Genomic DNA, 11,300 nt, shown 5'->3' on the forward strand with positions numbered 1-11,300 from the left:
AGTAGTTGAAGGTCATCCAGCAGGCTTCATGTGTTCACCAACCTCATTCACCAGATTAGAGTCTGCTGCTCATGTGGAAAAGTAAGGAATGAAATTTAATTCTCCAGATTAGAGTCCACTGCTCTTAACCACTACACCATGTTGTCTGTACATGCATGTGCCCTTCTTTTCTTTTGCATGATGGGAAATTGGAAGGAAGCTGCAACAGTCCATTGAGGGAGGTTAACTTTATTACAATACATGAAAGACTACTAACAGTTGGATAAATTCATTGAATAATAGTTAACATCTTTGTTTTACATTAACGAAAGTCCTGATATTGCTGGACCTGCATCAAAGGTGAGTTTTAAATTTAATGTTTTGCTGTATGCTTGTTTTATTTTCTATTATTTATTCATCAGTACTTTGTTACTTCTGTTTATGGGTGCATAAGCATAACTTGGAAGACAGTGTGATATAGTGGTTAAGAGCAGTGGACACTAATCTGAAGGAGCAGATTCAATTCCTCACTCTTCCACCTGAAGCCTGCTGGGTGATTTTGGGTCAATCACAGTTCTTTCAGAACTCTCCCAGTCCATGTGCAGGCAAGCAATGGCAAACTTGCTACGTCAGCTGTGATTTGATGGTATTTATCACCACAAAGGGTAATCTCCACTGTGAAATACTGTTTTGATTATCAGTTTTTGCTTTTATTTCTGTTTATTTTTGTCTTTGTCTGGAAATCCTCTAATTTTTAAAAAATAACCAAACAGGTTAAAATACCAGCATACATAAAGTTGTGCTGTAAACAGCTGTAAGTGGGTTCAAATTCACATACGTATACAAAGCACCATCCTATCGTTGTATAATTTGTTACCCCCTAAACCATGTTTCCTAATATTCCCATCCCTGCTTGACACCACTGATGTTCCCTAGCAGGAATGAGAAACTTAAACAACCATTCCCCTTCTTCTGCACCACATGGCTGCTCATCCACATGAGCCCAGGAATTGGCTCAGGACTGCTGGAGAGAGTGGAACATGGTGAATCCACAAGCCTTGTTCCTATAGGTTTCTAGATCTACTCTAATAAACTGACCTAATGCAGACTAGGGGAAGGGAAACAAATACAAGGTTGTCTTTTCCAGCAGCAGGCTGCAATGTGTTGTTCCACCTAAAGCAATGTATACCTTGACATTTCTATGAGTTTTGGCATTAACCAGGAGCAGAAAAATCTGGAAGAACCCTCAAGGCTTCAGAATTCCTCCGTGCTCCATACAGTGAGATTATTTTACAGGTGGACAGGAAATTTAAACCCCAATGAAGGTCTGCTGTCATGTTTCTTTCAGATATACAAATGGTTCATGTGAAATATAGCAAAAAACATAGCAAAATTACTGACTAAAGATATGGAGAGAAGGGGATGAGTCACATATGGCGAGGAAAGGGTGAGCTAAGTAAAGCAGGAAAGCTTACTTAGTGAAAGTACCATGGCTATAGCTTGCAGATTGTTCTTTGCAACAGCACATTTAATGCTTCTATAGGACTCAGAAGAAATTTCCGTTTCCACTTCTCTTGATTGAACAAGGATTCACTCAGGTCTCTCACCTTCAAACAAAATGAGCATCACAGGCAGTTTAAATTATATTTTTAATAATATTTTGTAAGTTAATTGTTTTTTTGGCTGGCCCACTGACTTGTAAGATTCCTGCAAATGTTGGCTTTCCAGTTTTGACGTAAGAGCTCATGCCTCAAAAGTGGCAATTTAATTTAAGCCAGAAAATATATTTTAACTTTGCTTACATGTACTTCTAATTTACTTGTTCAAGGTTGATCTGGTAACAGAGCTTATTTGTTGAAGGGCTGGAACACAAGGGCTTTTCCCCCAGGGGACAACTTGAGCAATAATGCTGGAATGGTTTCACAGAACAGCTATTATCAAACACTGCTTGTTAAAGTGGGTTGTAGTCACCATTTTCATTGAGATGTATAGGATGACTTTAGAGCTGCCTTAAAAAATTGTTACTATTGATATGCAGTACAGAAGAAAAAAACTGCTTGTGGAGAAAGTAAGCAGACTGCCGTGCAACTGAACAGTTTTTTGTGCTGAGTCTTTTTGGGAAAGGGAAAGGATTATGTAGCTTAGTTAATATTTGGTACATTCTAACATGTGAAGTTTTTTCATACTGAGTTAGTTCAGCATTTTTTTTTTCAGATGGAAAAGGTCCGCATTCTGTAAGTGGAGATGTCCAGTTAAACCTGGGACTTTCTGCAGGCACTTCTACCACTTATTTGCCTCTAAGTTAAATAGCCAATCTCCTGCCACAGAATCATCCTCTGTCTGCTAATGACACACCTAAAGATAAAATGCATTGTCAGTGAACAAGAATTAGGTATGTTTATTCCTGTTGAAGGATTGCAGGTCGCTCAGTGCTTACTCTGATGCACTGAGAAAAGTTTTCTTTAACCAAGTGCTTGTATAGATCTAAATGTCATTGTAATATAAAACTCAAATCACCTAGGCCCCTTCCGCACTTGCAGAATAATGCACTTTCAATCCACTTTCACAACTGTTTGAAAGTGGATTTTGCTATTCCACACAGTAAAATCCAGCTTCAAAGACTGGGAAGCAAAGCTTTGGGAAGTTATGAATTTAGATAAACCACCCTGGAAATGACGAAATAACCTAGATAAATTTGAGGACGCATGGGAATCATATATACAATATATTAAGAAAACAGAAAAATGAAAGAATATTATCAAGTCACGTAATATTTATTGTTTGAGCCACTGGCTATAACATCCAAATATACATATAGTTAATGAAAGAATATTATGTTTTTTTCTTTTCTTTCCTTCTTTCTTCATGATAGAATTAATTAATTATAAGATTACTGTAAGTTTATAGAATAGGATATTCCCCAAGGATCTGTTTTGGGACCAGTGCTCTTTAACCTATTTATAAATGACCTGGAAGTAGTGGTGGCCAAGTTTGCGGATGATACCAAGTTATGTAGGGTGATGAGAACCGCAAAGGATTGCGAAGAGCTCCAAGTGGACCTTGATAAATTAGGTGAGTGGCCTAAGAAATGGCAAATGCAGTTCAATGTAGCAAAATGTAAAGTGATGCACATAGGGGCAAAAAATCCAAACTTCACATACAAGCTACAGGGGTCAGTGCTATCAGTCACAGACCAGGAAAGGGATTTGGGCGTCTTAGTTGATAGTTCCATGGGAATGTCAACTCAATGCATGGCAGCTGTGAAAAAGGCAAACTCTATGCTGGGGATAATTAGGAAAGGAATTGAGAATAAAACTACAAAGATTGTCATGCCCTTATATAAAGCAGTGGTGCGACCGCACTTGGAGTACTGTGTAATGTCCAGGATGCTCTGGTCAGCCACACATCTCAAAAAGGATATCGAAGAGAGAGAAAAAGTGCAGAGAAGGGCAACGAGGATGATTGAAGGATTGGAGCACCTTCCTTATGAGGAGAGGCTACAGCGTTTGGGACTCCTAAGTTTGGAGAGGAGACGTCTGAGGGGGGATATGATTGAAGTCTATAAAATAATGCATGGGGTAGAAAATGTCGACAGAGAAATTTTTCTCTTTTTCTCAAAATACTAGAACTAGGGAACATTGAAAATGCTGGGGGGGGGGATTTGGACTAATAAAAGGAAACATTTATTCATGCAATGCGTGATTGGTGTTTGGAATATGCTGCCACAGGAGGTGGTGATGGCCACTAACCTGGATAGCTTTAAAAGGGGCTTGGACAGATTTATGGAGGAGAAGTCAATCTATGGCTAACCATCTTGATCCTCCTTGATCTGAGATTGCAAATGCCTTAGCAGACCAGGCAGAGGCAGAGTGAAGGGAAACTGCGCCCGGCGTACGCACGCCTTGCACCCCTGCTGCAAAATTGCCTGCCCCCACACCACCCCGGAATGCCCCCGGAATGCCCCAGAATGCCCCTGCCATGCCCCCTTGATGGCCCTGCCACGCCTCTGCCACTGCTTCACCAGGGGCATTGCGCCCCTCCCGCCCCATTTATTTATTTATTTTATTTATTTATTAAACTTTTATACCGCCCCATCCTCTAGGGGCTCTGGGCGGTGTACACCCATGGGTGCTATGCCACTGAGACCAGGTGTTCGGGAGCAGCAGCTGCAGAAGGTCATTGCTTTCACATCTTGCATGCATGTGAGTTCCCAAAGGCATCTGGTGGGCCAGAGACGTAGCACCAGTGGGGCCGGGTGGGGCAAGGCGCCATGACAAGGTTGCAGGGCACACGCCCTGGGTGGAGTTCCCCCTTGCTCTGCTCCTGTGGTGGACCACTATGAGTAGCAGAGTGCTGGACTAGATGGACTCTGGTCTGATCCAGCAGGCTCTTTCTTATGTTCTTGTATAATTAAGATAAATAATTTCATGTAATATTTCATATAAATAAATGATCTTTCCCCCCTTCCTTCTACTTTCATTAGATATAGAAACGAAATGTGTAAGAAATAGATAAGAGTCTCTATATGGGAGAGAAAGTGGGGGTATACATCCAAACTCTTTTTCTTTTTCTACAAATTCCAGATGTTCTACAGGTAGAGCGTATATAGGCTTTGGGTGTGCTGTTGTGAGGTAAATTGTGGTGCACAAGGAAAGTATATATTAATCCAGTCTCAGAAATCTCAATAAACAACTAATATTTTAAAGGAACAAACCAGCAGTGCAAGTCTTTAGGCAGACAAAGTAGAAACCTGGCTGGGACACAAAAATTTAAACTGGTTATGACTTCAGTGAGTAGTTAGAATTTTCTACAATGCTTTCAGGCACAAACAGACTTTTACTCACTCTCTCTCACACAGTATTATATGCACACCAGCCTGCCCTTTCTTCAAAGTCATACTAAATTGTGTAAGATCTGTTTATTACCAAAGACAGCCCTAGCCATCAAGCACTCTCCTTTCAGCTAAATCTTTCTGCCACACAACCAGAGCTACCCTCCACACTTGTCTGCACTTTTTCCTGAGCCAGACCTGAGCTTTCACTACTCTCTCCCTGGAGCAGAACACAACTCTTCTTCTCTAGTGTTTCCTCTGTAATTTCATCCCACTTCTCGAAGGTGACTCAGTGCTGGAGCAACACTCCTAGAGGCTCATCTGAGTGACTGATTTTCCATTCAGGGGCAGGACACCTCCTGTCCATCATACCACTTTCTTATTAATCTCTAATTTGAGCCTATGAGAGCTCCTAATACTGAGAGATAGTCTAATCTTTTCCCAGTTGCTAAACTGATGTATGCAGAGTTCCACAGCCAGTCTTATATTAATACGCTTATATTACATTTTCATTTTGGCTACCTTTGCAAATCTGGAGGTGTATAGTGTGAGAGCACGGTTAATCCAGCCAGTGGGAAGTTCCCCATAAAAATTTAGGTGCAACATATCTGAGGGAGTTGATATGGCTGGCTAAGAAATGCCGCCCCGCCCCCCAATAAAAATAAAATTGAAATATACAGTGAAAGCACAGAAAATCTGACATTTGCTCATGACATCTAAAATCTCAGCTATTTACCAATCCAAACATTAATTGTTGCCTGATTCCTTTAGAAAAAGGAAGCAATATGCTGCAAAACTGAATAGTTTGAAATTATAGGATAAATACTTTGTTCCAAAGACTTTACTTTCTAAAATATACCAACTGGTTTGCAATGAGTCAAACTTTTTATAGCCAAAGCCCATTATCACATCTTCAATTATTAGAACCAGACCTCCTGGGCTATATCTGCAAATAATTTTCTAAGAATGGGTGGTCTCCATGTACTATTACATATACATAACTCCACTTTTCTGGGAAAATACCATTCAAAGTAGATGGATAAATACCTTATCTAGGTTACACATGCTTTCCTCACTAAATTATTTAAACTTGCATTAAAAAACCTGTTAAAAATAATGTTTTTAGTTCAGTTCAGTGTTTACATTTTTTCAGAAAGTATGTGACTAATTTAGCACTTAGGGTATTTTATGTATGAGGCAATTTAGACTTTGCTAATTCTGGGGCACCATTCTGAGAGACAGTACCACTGGTTTAGACCACAGCATTATTTTGTTTATTTATTTATCAATTTATAGCCTACTTTTTTCCCAATTGGATCCAAAATGGCTTACAATATTCCCTCCTCTTCCTCCTCCTCCTCACAACAATCCTATGAGGTAGGTTAGGCTGAATCTGTGACTGGTCCAAGATCATGCAGCAAACTCCCATGGCAAAATAGGGATTCAGATCTGTGTCTCCCAGATTTCGTCCAAAATTCTAACCACTATGTCATGCTGGCAATCCCTCAGTAGCACTGATTTCTTGCTTGCTCATTAACTGCATTCACATTTTGATTCTTATAGCAATTATGTGGAGTTGTCTAATGGATAGGACAGTGATGGCATTTTACTACCTTGCTTGCAAGACTATAAAGGAGCACCTTGTCAATGCCTTATTAAAATCAAGGTATGCAACATCCTCAGCATTCCCTTAATCTATCAAACTTGTCACTCTATCAAAAAAAGTGGTAAGATTGGCATGACTTGTTTTTCAGAAAGTCATGTTGACTTTTAGTGATCATAGTTTTCCCTTCTAAGTGCTTACAGTGTGTCTGTTTAATGATTTGCTCTAGAATAGTTCCTGATGTTGGTGTTAGGCTGACTGGGCAGCAATTGTTTGAGTCTTCTTTTCCCCCCTTTTTGAAGATGAAGACTACATTAGCCCTCCTTCAGTCTGCTGGGACTCTAGGAGTTCTCAAAGATTATAGCAAGTTGTTCTGAGATTACGTCTGCCAGTTCTTTTAATACCCTGGGATTTAGTTCATTAGGCCCTGGAGATTTGAATTCATTTGAAGTCGCCAAGTATTCCTGTACAACCCCTTTATGAATTTACCCTACTGTATCTTCTATTTCATTTTCCCTTGGTTGAGCACTGTTTTCCTTTTGGGAAAAGACAGAGGTAAAAAAGGTGTTGAGTAGTTCTGCCTTTTCTCCGTCCCCTGAATACTGTCTCCCTCCCCCTCATAACTCTGTTTAAAGCTCTTTTGATCAGGTTTGTGAGCCTCCCAACAAAAATGTTCCTATGTACAGTAGTGAGGTGCAACCCACCCCTTGCCATTAGTCCATCTTCATGAAACCGCAGATCACAGTCCAAGAAGCCCAAAAGTTCTGGCAGCAACACCAGCAAAGTCAGCTGCTCACTTGTACTATTCTTCTTTCCCTCTCTGGGCCATGTCCTTCAACCAGGAGTAGAGATGAACTGACAACCTGTGAATCCAGATTCTTCAGCTTCCTTCCCAGAGCCTCAAAATCTCTTGTGATACCCTGAAAGCTACATCTTCCAGTGTCATTTTTTCCCATGCAGATCAAGAGGAAGGGATAACTGTCAGTGGGCTTGACAAGTCTTGTCAGATTCTCTGTAACATCATGGATGTTTGCCCCGGGAAACAGCACAGTTCTTGAGACATCTTGTCCGGCAAATCACTGCTTCGGTTTCCTCAGCAGGTAGTTCCCTATCACCACCACCACCCATCTCCTCTGGGGGTTTGTAGGAGCCATTTGATGGGCTGAACCTTCTATCACTTGCACATTTTCTGAGGACTGACTCTGTTGCTCTTGTGCCTATTCTTTATCCTCACTGACAAGGGAAAGAACTTCAGATCTATTCTGTAGCTTCAAACTCACAGAATGATCCCTGGTCCCTATATTCTTCCAATTGCCCACCTTCTGTGTTTCATCCTCCTCAGAGAGATTCCTGGTGTGTCCCCCATCCAGTACTATCTGCTCCACTCTGTCCAGGAAATCCTCATTCTGATTAGCAGGCTAAAGAGTAGTTACTTGCACCTCAAGCTGTTGGACCAACTTGCACTTGCTGCACAAAAAACAATGTATGTTAGCCTTGCCTGTTTAAGCCCTTATTCACTTAGCTCCTGGGACTTAGACCTAGGTAGCTGAAGTCTCTGACTCCAGTCAAGTCTCTAATTCACCTTCTACTCTTCCCCAAAATATTGGTTCTTACTGATAAAGTGCCTCTTAGAGAGTGCTCAGAAGAGCTGTCTGGCAGTTAAATATGTTTTTGTTTCATTACCGTGTGTGTGTGTGTGCGCGCGCGCTCTTGTAGTGAGGATGCAGTGCAAACATCTGACAAAGCGGGTGCCACAACATCTCTAGTTATTTAAGCTTAAACAATTCCTAAATTGTGCACATGTGTTTCAACGTAGTGCAGAATCTGCACACAAGTAGGCTTTCCCATATTTATGTCTACGTAGTATTAGGACCATTAATAGTAGGGGCCCACAAGGACTTGTGAGGGACAGGTGGGATCCTATTTTTTCCTTCCCAATATTTCCTCTTTCCCTTCACTCAAAACCCATAGCCTCTCTGCTTTTTCTGTTTCCTCCTCTCTTTGCTACCCACTATCTAATTCCACCTTTATCCGTCATCTTTGTTCTTTATCCTGCCCCAGGCAGCCTCTACCTAGGAAAAATATGGCTCAGTAGTGCAATTTTGGTTGCCAGACTGGACCTAGTTTTGTGGTGGGGAATCTGTAAGTACTTGCACGGGGGCATCTCACTTTTCTGTGTTCTCCTAACAGCCAACTTATTCTCCCATCCTTCAACCAGCCTACCTTTTATCTACCTGCCATTTTCAGCTATATGTATGATTATTTACTTCATATATGCCACTCCTATCTCTACAATGGAGACCCAAAGAATCTTGCATCATTTTCCTTATCTCCATTTTATCTTCCCTCCCATTAATATTTTAATTGAATGTTATAATTTTAATTGTATTTTCAATTGTTTAAATGACTTAACTCTGGGCAGAAAGATGGCATGAAAATCTTTTAAATAAATAACACTGTGATGTGAGGCTAATGGTTAACAGGGAACAAGTCACCCAGTGAACATCCATGGCAGACCTGGGATTCAAACCTGGGTTTCCCAGATCCCAATCTGAAACTCTAACCACCTCAACAAATTGGCTTTTGTTAGGTGGCTGCTGTTGAACAGCTTGAGTAACGCAAGCAAGTGGTGCTTGCTGCCAGGCCTAGCCCCTACAAGTCCTCTCTCAAAGATCAGTACAACCTGGGGAAAGTGACCTGCCTTCCACCCCTTGCCTTTTTTGATGTAAAATAAAGCTTGAAAACTGGCAAGGCTGCCTAGCAACACCCACAGAAGACATTACTTCCATAAAGCTTCAGATGCTTCTTGTATAATTTGGCTTAACCCCCCCCCCCCCACACACACACACACTTTTTTTTACATTCCACATTTTTTTCTGCAAACTTGTGGCATTCTATATGATTGTGAATGATCTATCTTGTCTGTTCATGGTTTCAGTCCCTGTTTTCAACTATCCATAGATTTGGCTGTGTTGAGAATCAGATGACATATCACAATGTGCTGCTGGATTGGGGTTCAGAGTCTATCAGAGTCCTTCAGTAAATCAGTTAGCCATTTTTCCTGACAGATTTTCAGGCCAAGTTGGTGGGAAGACACAAAAGCCTCAGAAGTAGCAAAGATAATTCATTCATACACCTCCACTTCCTTATTAATATCACTACCCTTGAGTTGTTCCATATCAACCCCAAGTCAACTGTTATATTACCATTTGCTTTCAAAGTACTTTGAGAAAGTATCATCTGTCACTTAATGCGATGTCTGATTACTCTCTGCTTGTTACTTACCTTTTAAAAAGTATAACTGAACAGTAGAAAGAAAGGGAAAAGGAATGTTGTTAGTACTAAAGTACCTACAGCTTTTCAAAATGCAGAATGAAATACTTGTGCTCCAAATGTATATTAATGTTTGAATTTATAGTAATGCATTAGCCAACAAACAAAAAACTCACAATAAATTTGACATTGAGACCAGGCTTTTCATAATCTGTTGTGCTGAAACCAAGCATGTCTAGATGCTTCCATACCCCCGCATCATACTATTAGTGGATTGAAAAATTATGCATTTAGCTTCAGTTGCGTGCAGATGTGCGGACTTTGCCCAGTAATGACAAGATAACTCTTATTTGTTGGAATAGAAATGTCTGTAGCCCAGTTTATTAATAACAATAACTGTAGGAAGCTGGGCGAGCATAAACAGGACACATCCTGGCCACCAGGCAGTGTACCACTGAATTTGGTCACAGTCAGCCCCATGGCTGACCCCTGGTCCTTCGGGCAGCGAACCGCTGAACCCGGCACCGTCCCCCATGGGGATCAGGACAGGAGGGTACTAGGTGCCACTTGGGCGCACACCCATTTTGTGACACCCCCTCCTGCCGGGGGTAGCGAGCTTGAAACAGGACCTCCAGGCCTGCACCGACAAGCCCTCCACTGCCCCCAGACCTCTTATTGAGGCCCCCACCACGGGAAGGTCTGGCATGCAAGCCTGCCTACCCAATAAGGATGTGCCCCTATGCCCCAAAAAACTGTTCAGACTTTGACAAAAAGCATAACATTAAATAACATACATAACACTGCCACATCACTTAGCGAGGGAGGGAGGGTCTACTTGCTTGCAGCCTTGTGAAGAGGCCGAGCGGGGCACTGGCTTATATAGCCTACCCAGCTCCCTTGTCACATGACAGTTCCAACCGTCACATGACTACCCTCCGAGGCATAAGGGGAAGAAGAGCAGCAGCTTGATCCTCCCATGCCGCAACAGCGCCCCGGGTGAGTCCAGGTGCGCTTTTTGTTAACAAAAAATCCCAAGGCTGAAAGCTTTTCTATCCAAGGCCCACTTTTACTGGCAGCCATTAGTGCAAATTGATAGTTCCAAATAAAGACTTATCAGAAGATATTGTTGCTTTGGAAATACTTCAGTACATAGTAGTACTTGAGCTGTGTACTTCTCTGTTATTACGGTAGCTCTATCCTAGCATAAATAAGTTTGATATTGGTAGTTTCATTAAAGTTAAATTTGTGGTAGTTTTGTCACATGCATTTCATTATTGACTGCTATATTCTCCTCCAGAAATCTGCACATGAAATTTAAAATTCCAATTTTGATTTTTTAAAAATATCTGTACATTTACAGAGCCTATTTTCACATAGGAGGGCAACAAGTTTGTGAGTTATATCCCTTGTCTTTTATGTAATAGTCTCGATTCAGCTAAAATTAGTTACAGCTAAATCCTGTTGACTTCAGATTAACTTGTTCATTCCTTTCTATGGGATTTCATATCTTTGAACACCTCATGATTGTTTGCTCACAAATATCTACTACAGGAAAACTTACTGTGATATACCTATGTGTGTAGTTGGCTGCCCTGTGACCAACATGTAGTGAAC

Source organism: Sphaerodactylus townsendi, linkage group LG05 (genome assembly GCF_021028975.2).
Source record: "Sphaerodactylus townsendi isolate TG3544 linkage group LG05, MPM_Stown_v2.3, whole genome shotgun sequence".
Taxonomy (NCBI): Eukaryota; Metazoa; Chordata; class Lepidosauria; order Squamata; family Sphaerodactylidae; genus Sphaerodactylus; species Sphaerodactylus townsendi.